Genomic DNA, 13,585 nt, shown 5'->3' on the forward strand with positions numbered 1-13,585 from the left:
TACTCACTTCAGTCTGAGGATCTTGCTAGAGGTGATGGGAATAATTCTACAAATTTCCAGAAAAACATCACGGAGACAAAACACATGTTGAAACCCTGTGATGTTCACCTCACTACAGGAGAATGTTTTTATTATGTTAAAAATCAAACACTGCATTTACTGGCACAGCCAGAACCTATTGGGCCACATAAATTTATATATAACAATGTTTCCCCAAGTTCTAAGCACAAAGCACCTCCCACAGTAGCTACTAGATATGGACTAGCTTATTTTATCTATGGCAAGCCCTGGTACCCCCCTAAAGGCAAGCCCTTAGAGAAGGTAGATATAGATCTCCCCCTGTCTCCTCCAGGGTGGTTTAATCCAGATGATGGTTTTGTTTATGTGTGGTGGTAAGGTAAAAAAATAAGGTTTCATAACATTCCTTCCTTCCTACAAAAAATATGTCACCCCTATAATAAACGTTGGTACACAATAACCATTGGGACCACTGCCCTCCTGTAACCCTTAACTCAGCAATTTAGATATTAACCAGAAGGACCTAGTAGAGATGGTCACATGACATTATTTGTCTATCGCTTTACCGCAAAAATAATAAAGATAGTCTTAGGTCATATATAGTTTAGATATTAAGGAAATAAATATTGTATTAGCTCATTGACATAGTTAGATATTCTTAAAATAATTGTGATTTAGTAAGGATAATCTGTACCATTACTGTTTTCTCAATCTTTCGGTAAAAACAATTTCTGCCTATGCTTTGGAAACTTCTTTGATTTTATTAGTGACAAGCCTGTTATCAAAGCCTAAAGAAAAATGTATATAAACCCAGCCTTCCCCAGAATAAAGTGGGATTGATTGCACCAGAACTAGAGTCTGTGTCTTTCATTCTCCATCCATCGCGGACGCTGTCTCCCCGCGCCCCGTTTACCAGTGTGGAACCCATGGACTCCTGCTAGGGCTGGACCCCGGCACTTAAGCCCACCTATGTTTCCCAGAATGCAGGCTCCCATACCAGACTATACATTGCAAACCTTGACATCTGGTTCTTTTCATATTGTACCTGAGAGTAAGTGCCTATTTTCTGCAAGATAATTTATCCCAGTTATTTTCAAAGTTATTGCAATGTTAGCACAAAAATGAGTTTTACAAATATTAATTGTAATTTAGTGCTATTCTCTTGCTGAGCCATAAAATGTGTAAATAAATGTTATTATAAATATATTTTCAATTTATAATAACTTTATAAAGATCACCTCAAAAAAAAAAAAAAAAAAAACCTGCCTCAGATGTTACAAAATGAAATATCTGTAATGCTGAAATTCTCTAGATCATCACTAGATGGTACTATAAAACTTATTCAAACTGGTATATTCTTCCTCGTTTTGCTATTCTCTGCTTAAGACTTTGGGGATGGTTTCTTAGCAATTTCAAGTTCAATCACAATTATTATTTGTCAACTTCTATAGACAATGTCAAATAATATTATATTAGCTGAGTGACCTTGGACAAGTCACTTATCTTCCTTCTTCCTCAGTTTCCTCATCTATTAAGTATGCCGAAGATTTTGGTTCTGGTATAGAATTCCACAACATCGTGTCCTGATCTTGGTTGAATCTATCAAGCACGCTTCTATGACCTGAGAAGAGTGATTCAGAATCCTTCCTGAGATTTTTCAAACCTGACTTAGGAAAAACTACCTTGTGTCTCCCTGGTAGTAGGAGCAGCAAGATGTGAAATGCTGGTGCTGAGGGAAGCTGATCTTGAGAAGGGGGAAAACATGAAACTGTAATGCAAAGAATAGCAGAGACAACAGGATGAGATAAGGAGTCCTGGCAGTCAGTGTTCATGTTCCTGGTTCTGGCTATTCCTGAAGCCCACAGCAGACCTACCTGTCCAGGAGATTACTCATTCTTTAATCATATTCAATAACATGGTGTCCTTCTAGTAAATACTTATTTTGCTCCAGCTACTTTGAGGTTACAGAGACTTTAACAGAAGGAATTCTTACCAATCCAGGTGGTTACTCAAGAGAATTGTCATTCTGGAGAGTAACTGAACAATTTAAGTCCTTACCTTACAGTCTGTTTAACTCCCATCATATTTAATAATCCCAAAATAGGGAAAATGCAAAAGAGGGAAAAGGCAAAAGAAAGAGAATAAGATTGAAGCAGCTCACTAAAACTGACAAAAAGCTTGAAGGGATACACCTGCTTAACATGCCAAGCACTTTGCATGTGGGTGTTACCTCATAAAGCCATCACTAAAATCCTAAAAGTCTAAATGACTCAGCCTTTCCAGACACTCTGTTACTGAGGATTTCAATAGTTGTGGAAGGTAGGTGAATGATGTAATTTTATTTTGTTCATTTATAAAGGTCCAGATTTGACCATTATAAACTAATAGGGTAGGGGCTAGGATTGTGGCTCAGTGGTAGAGTGCTTGCCTAGCATGTGTAAGGCACTGGGTTCTATTCTCAGTACCATGTACAAATAAATGGAAAAAAAAAAAAGATTCATCAACAAACAATAAAAATATTTTAAAAAATATAATAAAATATAACATAATAATAGGGTAAATGTATCTTTTAATGTTAAGTTCTCAGAAATCAAAAACCAAAGGTAATAGCAAAGCATACTAGGAGTTCTAGTCCAGTGCAGAACCTCAAAGCAATAAACCAATTCTGGATTGGATTTCCTCTCTCTCTCTCTCTCTCTCTCTCTCTCTGTGTGTGTGTGTGTGTGTGTGTGTGTGTGTGTGTTTGTGTCTAAAAACTACAGGATCTTGAGAATCCATTATTCCAGTGTACTACCTATTAAAACTCCTAAAATGAGAACAGAGTGAGAGGGGGAACCAGAGAGAAGCTGGGGACTCATTGATTGGTTTTATGACTGTTGGAGTCAGCAGAATCATTCCCTAAACTGGAGCTGACTAGTATGCAGGTCAAGTTACAACTACCTGCTTTGTGGTGGAACAATAAAATACAACAAAAGTAAAAACATGACTTGAAAAAGACACAGTTCTTATCACTTTGAAAGTGCTGTGTTCAATCCCCCTTCTCCAAGTCTTTGCAATAAGAAATACTATGGGTTAAAAATGTTTTGTTTTGTTTTTTAAAGATTCTTTCAAATATGACACTAGTTTCCCCTGGACTACGATGGTAGCAGTGAAAGTGGTAAGGAAAGGGGTTTCTATTAGAAATTTATTTTGTAAGTAGAGCTGACAAGATTTCGTGACTGACTGGGGTAGTGTGCGAGGAGAAAGAAAGGAACCAAAGACTTTGAATTAAATAACTAGAAAGATGGTGTTTCTACTACCTGACCATGGAGAACTACTGAAGGTATCCAGCCATGCCTTCACAGAAAGATTGTGTGTTTCAGTTTGCCCTCCTTCCTGCACTTGTGCTACAGCTCTCAATTCCTTTGCTTAAATTCATCTTCCCAGTCACAGTATTCTCATTAGTTAAAAACACTCAAAATTAATCACTCAAAAATCGTGAAGTTTTGCCCCAGAAACTGAGAAGCATATGATGTGGCTTCACAAATTCCTAACCAATTGGTGAGAAAAACAATATGGTAATATAACAATATAATTCACATGTGCAAATCTTTCTGGAAGGAATGCAAAGAATACTGGTTAGATTGAGAGACACAATACCATGTAATGATGAGCGAGACAGTGCTGCTTTCAAGAAGCTTAGAACTTGTGTTGAGAGTTCAAGGACTGGAATCCACCTTTTTTGATGGGGATATTAAAAGTTTTTTCAAAATGTTCAAATGAAAAAAATAATGAAACACCAAAATTAAAATGAAAAGAGATCAGTGTCAGTCAGGGGAATTAAGGAAATAGGTCAACCTGCAGTTTTTTCAAGGCCGGTGTGAGTAATTCAATTCCATGATGCTTTCCCTAATGCAATGCCCCTCCAGTAAGTTTCCTCATCACCTACATATAACCAGCAATAGTCTGATTTGCACTTACATTTAGGTTTGCTTAGAAGTATGCATTAGTTGCACTCTGCAGTTTGAATTTGAAAGCATAAGTTTCATCTTGTTTAACTTTTTTTTAACTTTATAGACACTAACCTGTGTGGAAAAGTTAAAATTATTCTCGAATGCAGTAAAATGTCTGATATTACTTAAAAGTGCCATTGAAAAAGGAAAGGGAGCAGGGAGTCTTTCCAAAAGTCCAGGAAATGTCCTTCTTTTGTAAAATGCGCTTTATAAACCAAGATAGAAATATACTAAGTGTTCAAGAGAATCAGTTAAGTAATGTTATTGTGAAACTGTAACAGGCAATGGCACTACTTCACACGTTGTATGCAATTTCAATCAGTCTTGAAATGTATGGTGTAAACATTACTTCTATCAGGCATTTCATGATATTCTAATTTCTTCTGACATGTTTCTGATGTAAAGCATGAATGAAGACTGATTTTTCTATGCCTCTTCAGTGGGAGTGAGCATTACTCTTGACATGCAGTCAGAAGACTTATTTTGCTCCAGTTTGGCAGTTTACTAATCTTGTGTTCTTTGACAACTCAGACTTTAGCAATTTGATCTCTCATCTAGGAAATAGAGGTATTGGTTTTTTTTTTTTTTTTTTTTTTTTTTTTTTTTTGCGGTGCTGGGGATCGAACCCAGGGCCTTATGCTTGCAAGGCAAGCACTCTAACGACTGAGTTATCTCCCCAGCCCAGAAATAGAGGTATTAATCCCTGCCTATTTCATATATAACTAGGTTGTAATGAAGATTTTAAAAAAGTATATGGAAACATTATCAATTTGAAAGCATTACACAAAGGTAACTCTTCATTCAGCACTAAAACATGCTATTAGACTAGTTCTGTATTCTCCTAGGAAAAAGGCGATTGATTAAAATGGGGTATTCCATCTCAGATGGCTGACACCAATACGATGTCTGGATATGAGGTGTTCCCCAAAAACTTCATGTGGCAATGCAGAAACATTAATAGGTGAGATGATTAGATTATTACAGCTGCAACTTCATTGGTGGATTAATCCATTTGATGGATTAATAATTTCAGTGGAATATTGACTGACAATTATAGGCAGGTGGGGCAAGACCATAGAAAGTAGGTCACTGTCGGCATGCCCTTAGGGATTATATTTTGTCCTTGGCTTTTCATTTTTTCTCTCTGCTTTCCAATTGTCATGAGCTAATCAGTTTTTATGCCACACCCCTCTGCTATGACATTCTGCCCTATCTCAGTCCCAGAGCAATGGAGTTGGCCAACCACGGGCTGAACCTCTAAACTGTGACCCCCCCAAATGAACTTTTCCTCCTCTGAGTTTTTCTTGTCACATATTTTTTCCACAGTGACACAAAGCTGCCTAATGCAGACACTTTGCTAGTTTTGTTTTTCTCATTATGTAGGTGCGCACATTTGTGTGCACATACATATACATATATATTTCAAAGAAAATATTCTTCTGTGTTTTTATGTCTCAAACCATCAATGATATATTATCTTTTAAAGATTCTGAAGTTGGAAAAATAATTAAAAATAGTCACTGCACAGAGCTGATGTTTCGCTTTGAATCAGATACTTCTTAGTTATTCAAGTAGTATTTGAGGTTATCATAAGAAGGTAAATTGATTTGTCATTTTTATTATATTTTGTAATGCATGAGGAAAAGAAAAGGTAAAAAAGAGCAAAGAAAAAAAAATCATTCAAGTGAGGTAAATCGGTTCACCTGCATTTCAACTAGCTCAAAGTACATAAAATGTAGTTAATTTAATGGCAGATCTACTGAATATTATATCTCTTCTCTTTGTCCCTTTTTATTCGTTATTTGTTACCATAACAATTTTATATTATCCATTTTAAGGATATCAAAATACTTTTCATATCCTTCATTTCTAAACAAAATATAAAATAATAAATGAGAAAGCAATGTGTTAACTTTGTGTCAATTTGACAAAATGAGATAATCAACTTAAAAGAAGGAAAAGCATATTTTAGCTCATGGTTTCAGAGGTTTCAGACCATAGTCACTTGCTCAGTTGCTGTTGGGTCCACGAAGAGGAAATATCTCATGCTGGGTGTGTGGCGTGGTAGAGGTTTGTTTTCACCTCATGTTATCTGCGAAGCTAAGAAAGGAGAGGAAGAACCAGGGTCTCTACATCCCCTTTAAGGGCATACCATCAATAACCTAACTTCCTTCCACTAGGCCCCACCTCCTCAAGGTTCCAATATTTCTCAGTAGCATCACAGATTGGGGACCAAGCCTTCAACACCTTGGACCTTTAGTAGAAATTCACAATCCAAACTATAGATTCTGTTTCTATTCCCCAAAGGCTTGTGTCTATCTCTCAGTGAAAAATACATTCAGTCTATCCCCAGGAGACCGCAGTGTCTTCAGAGTTTTAGTATTCCTTGAAAGTCCAGTCTAAAGCATCCTCTCAGACCCAAGACAAACTCTTTAGATGTGAAATCTTGTAAAGTTCTAAAGGAAAAGTTACATACTTGCCAGATAAATGTTACAGGACAAAATTTCCTATTCCAAAAGGGAAGAATAGGAGAATAACAAGTCAGACGAAGGCAAAACTAAAACCCAGAAGTGCAAATATTAAACCATATTGCTCCATGTCCAGCATCTAAGCACATGGTGGAATGATATGAGCTTTAAAGGACAGTCCCTCCCCTACAGCATCAATGTCTGCTGTCCATATGGCCATTCTCTTGTGCTGACTTTGCTCACTGAGCAGCTTTTCAGAAGGAATTCCATGTTTCTGGTATCTCTAACTTCCTGAGGTCTCCACTGAAGATTCAGTTCACTTCCACATCACACATTGCTCTGTCAGAGGCTGCTTTCAGGGAATCCAAACCAGTTACATACTACTATGCCTCACAAGCTTTCCTTTGAAATATAGGTGGAGACTCCATGACCCCGTAACTCTTACATTCTGCATACCTGCAAAACCAGCATAATACAAACAATGCCAAAGTCTGCCCCTGGTGTGAGTGGTAACTCAGCTCACTTGGGTAATGGCTGCAGTAACCCCCCAAATGTCTTGAAAACTGAATGTGGTAAACAAATATCATGGAAACAATTCCCTATGTAGCCCTATGATAGCAGGCAATCTGGAGACTCTTCTCAAAAGAAAGTATTTGAAAGGAGTTTAGACTTTTTACACCTTTAAGTAAACTTTGGGGCACATTGAAGATCCAAACTGTAGCAAGAGATTACAATAGAATGTATAGAGTATTCACCTCTATGATAGAGACAAAAGTCAACTAATAATAGTTTTTGTATATAGCAGTAAATAATTAGAAAGTAAAGTTTTATAGTATACTGTTTATAATTGAAAAAAAATTTCTAATTCCTCACTGAAACTAAAACTGAAAGAAACTGCAACACTATAACAATCCCGAAATATTACTCAGGAGTACCTTTAAAAGTCAAAATTAGTAGATTTTGTTCCCATGAAAAATATTCTAATACTATAAAAAACATTGATTTTCCCAAATAAATGTACAAAGTCAGATAATGACAGTATTGAAACTTGACAAGCTAATTCTATAGTTCCCCTAAAAGAGAAAATGGATATGAATACATAAGAAAGGATTTAAATAAATCTAAAGGTATTTGCCTTACCAGATATCAAGCTGGTGTATAATTCATAATCATTAAGAAAGAATAGGTTAGCATAGAAATAGATCAATAAGCAGAGTAGATAGTGTCAAAATATATATATTAATATTGAAAGTTAGAATATTAAAAAATTCATAAAATCATGTATTCTGGAGTCAGAATGCCTGGATTCAATTCTTTTCTTTTTTCTTTTTTTCTTTTTTTTTTTTTTTTCCCCCTTTGGCTCCAGGATTTTAACTCAGGGGTGCTTAGCCACTGAGCCATATCCCCAGCCCTTTTTATTTTTAATTTTGAGACAGGTTCTCCCTAAGTTACTGAGACTGACCTTGAACTTGCTATCCTCCTGCCTCAGCCTCCTGAGTCACTGCAATTACAAATGTGTGCTACCATACCTGCCTAGATTCAAATCTTATTCTGACACCAATGGGCTATGTCACCATTGGATAATTAGTAACCTAAATTTCTGTCTGTATAAAATGGGTCTATTTATAGGATTAAATTATTAGTTTTTTATTGAGATGACCTTTCTATGAAAAATGCAAACCTTCATAGCTAGAAATACAATGAATAAAAATGTATCTGCATATTAACTTAAAATTTTGTCTGCAACACCATAATCCAAAAAGTAAAAAAAAAAAACAGTCTAGGGAAAATATTTATGAATAGATTATATGAAAACATATTATGAAGATTTTAAAAAATCTCCTAAAAATCAATAAGGAAATTGAATACAGTAGTAAAACAAGTAAGGGAGATAAAAGTCACTTCAAAAACAAATGATATATTTAAAAATGCTTAAAATTACTAATAATCAGGGAAATGTATGTCAAATAAAATTATACATAGTTTTAAAATCTAATATTCTAGCAATAGTTCTAAAAAATCTAGTTTTGTCAAAAAGATTAAAAGAAATCCTCTCATGCATTATCAGTAATAAAATTAATTAATGGCACTTTGGAGATTGTAAGCTCATGGCCCACAAATGACAGAGGCATGAGACAGGAAGCAAATCTCAGATCAGCAAGCTTTCCTTTATTCTGTAGCAAAGTCCATCAGTCACCCATGGAAGGGTCCATTTTCTGGGTATGGAGCTGGCCCCTGAGTTACAGAAGGAGTTTGGGTTTTATAGATTCATTGGAGACTGTGGACATGCAGTTTTGACAATCGGGGCTAGTTACACAGGTTAAAGCTTTAACTTAGGAGGGTAATTGTAAAAAGGCTGAGATTCATTATTTGGGGAGATAGGAGTCCAGAACCCGAGGGACGAGTATTCAAATCTTGCCCATTGTTTTACTTTCTTTGGGATCCATTGTTTCCCAGAGTTTCAGCATCTGCTGTGCTTTTAGTTAGGACTAATTTGTGATGGGCAAAGGTCAAAGTTCAGGGCCCAGCATTCAGTATTTGCCTCCTTCCTTCAAGATGCATTGGGATTAGGAAGGGGTAAATGTTTGCATTTGGTGGAGATGCTGGGGATGAAAGTTTGCTTTATCCCCTCAGGGCCCATTGTTATTGGGAAAGGATACGCTGGGAGAGGCTTAATGTTTGGTCAATTACCCCTCCCTCCTTCCAAGCCACACAGTCCCTCCATTTTTCTTGGGGAGCTATCTTGTAGGAATATTATTTTCCATAATCTTCCAAAGCGTATAAAAGCATATCTTCACAAAATTAAAGGAGGATGTATTTCAATAAGTAATTCACTTTTAAATATTGATTTCACAGAACAGAGGTGCACAGGGTTTATGTACAAATTGGAGTTTTTTATATTATTATTTGTAATAATAAGTCATAAAAAATAAATATTTACAACTTTTTGGTATATTCAACAGTATGTGTATTAAGCAGCAATTGAAAAATAAGGCATATCTGTATGATTTATAGGGAAAAGTACCTAACTCCTATTGTTAAGTTAAAATAAAGTATGTTTTAGGAGTATCACAACATAATCACATTTTGCTTTCAAACCATGTATTTGTAATACAAATTCACAAGCAAGATCCTCAAGCACATACAATAAACTCTCAACAATGAACTCTTTTGTGTTAGCAAATGAAATGAGGGAAAGATGTGACGGTAAACTTTAAGATTTTAGTCTAAATACTTCCACATTTTAAAGTTATTTCATAATAACATATATAGTCAGCACTTACATAAATAGATGAATAAATAATATCTGGTAGATATTTCTATTCTGCAAGACTTCTTTTCAGCTATTTATATAATGATTTGCATCCCTACAAAATGTTCAGTATCGCTGATTTCTCCAAGATTTTCCACCAACAAGGAACTTTAACTTTCCCTCTAGTGCCCCTGAGACCCAGCCTCTTATTCTGAAAGTCTTAATTCAGATTGCTCCTCATCAGCAGTGTGCCTTATCTACTATATGGGCTTATGCCTATCAGGAATTCAACTTGTAGTGGCTATATCAACTCCAGCTTTTTCTCTCAATTACTACCTCGAGTCTATCTGTATAATTGTGTGTTTCCTGAGAGCATTCAATTGTGTCTCCTTTCTGACCATAGTAAAATCTTCATCAGTAGTAAGGACCCTGGGGGTTCTTGGATCTTTCATGAAGCCTGATTTTCCTCAGTAATGATTTTAGTATGAACTGTTCCCATAAGTTGCTACAACTGAATCAGATTGTTCAAAGTGCCATGCTACAGTGTCATGGTATCTTGTCATAAGTAGATAGTGGTCTTTTCTCCCACCTGCTAATTTCTACTAGGCATCCTCATGACTCTGCATATTAACCAGGACCATTTGAAGGTCATTTTGCCCCTGGTTCAGAGTCAAAGTCATTGTTTGCTTTGAGAATGAAGTACATGTCCATTGGGCATCTCAGCATCACTATCTAGTTTGATTTCTATACATTCCTCCCTAGTAATATATTGCTTAGTTTCACATTTTACTTTCACATGTGTAAGTTAGTCATATTTTGTTACTTGCTTCTTTTCCTTAGCTACATTCCTGAGAACCATCTGTTTTGTTTATAACTATAGTCCATTCATTTCCAGCATTCTACAGGAATACATTGAATGAATATATTACAATTTTACTATTCATGTACTTTTGAGGTTTTTGATGTTGCAAATGTCTCTATGAATGCATATCCTGGTAAGCATCTGAGACTTTCTATCACTGTGATTAGAAGTATCAAATTGTAGAAACTTGTGCCTTCCCAATTTCTGCATAACATCGCAGTTTCTCAAAGTGACTGCATTCATTTATACTCATACCAGTCATACAAACCTTCCTGTTGTTCCAAATCCATTGCAGCATTTAGTTTTACCAGAATTTTCTATAACATTTTAAAAGTATGATTGAAGTATAAGGAAAATGCATTTTCCTGATATTTCAATAATTTTAAAATTCTGCCTTTCACATTAATACACAAATCCATTGTCAAATCATGTTTATGATATTATAGAGTGTCCAAGTTTCTTTCATCTTTAGAGGCAACCATTTGTTTAGCACCATTTATTAAATATCTCATTATTTTCTGGTGATTTTAATGCTACTCTTGTAACGTACCAAGTCTCTTTCTCTAGTTTCTCTATCACTGAGTCAATAGCTAATTAAATTTTCTATTATAAATATCAATATTTGTTAGGGCATGTCAACTCACTTTGTAACACGATTATGCTTGGACCCAGACACTTAAGAATAAAATACTAAATTTTACAAAATAAATCTATGGTATTTTGATTGATATTATTTGAATCTACCAATCAATTAGGAAAAATTTGACATAATTAAGACAGAGTCCTATCAACATCTATTAACATCAATCTCTTAATTGACTTAGATCTTATTTAATTTTTCTGAAAGAAGTTGTTTTAGTCAGCTTTTTTGCTGCTGTGACTAAATGATCTGACCAGTACAATTATAGAGGGGGAAAGGTTTATTCAAGGGCTCTTGGTTTCAGAGGTCTTAGTCCATAGAAGGCCAGCTCCATTCCTCAGGCTTGAAGTGAGGCAGAACATCATGGCAGAAGATTGTGGCAGAGGGAAGCAGCTTGCATCATCAGGAAGCAGAGAGAAAGGCTCCACCTTTCAGATACAAATATATAACCAAGTGCCACACCCAAAATCCAATCTCCTACAGTCACACCCTACCACTCCAATTAATTCCATCAAGGAATAATTGACTAATTGGGTTAAGACTCTTACAACACAATCATTTCTCCTCTGAACCTTCCCACATTTTCTCACTTGTGAGCTTTTGGGGGACACCTCACATCCAAACCATAATAGAAGTTTATCACCTTTGCCAAAAAGATACATTTCTTGTGACTTTTATTAATAAACACACTATATATTTTGAGGCTATGATAGTATCCATCTTTTAAAATATTTTGTTTGTTTCTGGTGCAATGACATGCATTGTAATTGATGCCTTTATTACACAACAATATTTCCTAACAAGCGTCAATCATTTATAGATTCTTTAAAGTTTTTGGCAGATATGCTATCAATATAGAACATAAAGTTATGACCAATTGTGCCTCCATTCCAATCCTTTAAATTAGTTTTTCTTTCATTGTTTCCCTGTAGAAACTTTAGCACAGTATTACATAAAAGTAATGATAGTAGGTCTCCATGTCTGGGTTCTAATTTTAAATTGAATTTTTCTAATCAATCATCAAGTGTGCTACTTGCTATGGATAATTTTTGTCAATATATAATATCAACATAATTTTTATTTATTCCTAATTTCATAATTTTTAATTATCACTATTTTTAATTCAGTATTACACAAATGGGTCTTAGACCTAAAATAAATTTAAAACCAAAAGATTGGAAATCAGGAAATTAATATCATTTTCATATGATGTAATTATCTACTTAAGAAACAAATTATTCTCCAGAAAAAAATTTTTATAAAGAATAAAGGAATAAGACAAAATGTGTAAATATAAAGTAATTACATATATATAAATGCACACATTTGACCCCTTTAGATCTATTTCTCAAACCAGAGACTGGCCCAGATTGGCTTTGCCAGATGGCCCCATAGCTCTATGAATTTCATTTAACCAGCCAATGGAGAGTGCAAGCAGGAGACCAGAGGCAGGAAGGCAGCTGAAGTATTCAGTGAATATGCATGAACATTTACCTCAAACCCCTCACAGTGAGATCACCTTGAGCTGGTTGTCATTCAATAGGAAACTACTGTTCTTTTCAAGGTAGCGTGCTCCAAACATACATTTTTCTAGGTTGCAGTGACTGCTCTGTCTCCTCATCCTTTTAATGTGATGATCAATGGTGCCATTTTTTCTTACCAAGTATGGTGATAGCATTTCACTCTTATTCAACCACAGTTTACTGAAACATCCATTATGATTTTTCCTACATTTTTTTTCTATAACTGGATCAACTGAATGTTAGAATATTATCTTTGCAGTTTCCTTAATATTAAGTATATAATATGAAAGTTTGCCATATTCATATACAACTTGTACTAAAATATACAATGAAATATAGAGTAACTTAGGATATTTATTATTCCTATTGCTTTGGCATAATGAGAAATGATCTATTGTGCTCATCTTAAGGCATAATAATTATCAATGAATGCTGAGAATTGCAGGAAGATACAAGATAGGTGAGATAAAGGTTATTAAAATGCTTATATAGAAAATTTGATGATTTTGAGTTATTAAGCTAGTGATATTAGAGGAAAATTTAATGATGATTCTGAAAGCATATAGCATTTATATAATAAATATCAGACTTGTTAAAAATCTCCACTAAGATTAAGATAAGATTGAAAATGAGGCCAACCTGAAATCAGTCATTGAAAAATATAATGGCTACACATTGGGTTGAATTATGAAAACTGAATATTCATGAGCATTTGCAGTAGTAATGTAATAGAAGTTTGACTATCAAGTCTCAACTGCAAATGTAACAACAGCAGAGACATGGATAACTAAACCACACATGGCAAAGGCAATTTCTCTCATTCCAAATA

This window comes from Sciurus vulgaris (assembly GCF_902686455.1).
Source record: "Sciurus vulgaris genome assembly, chromosome: 7".
Lineage (NCBI taxonomy): Eukaryota > Metazoa > Chordata > Mammalia > Rodentia > Sciuridae > Sciurus > Sciurus vulgaris.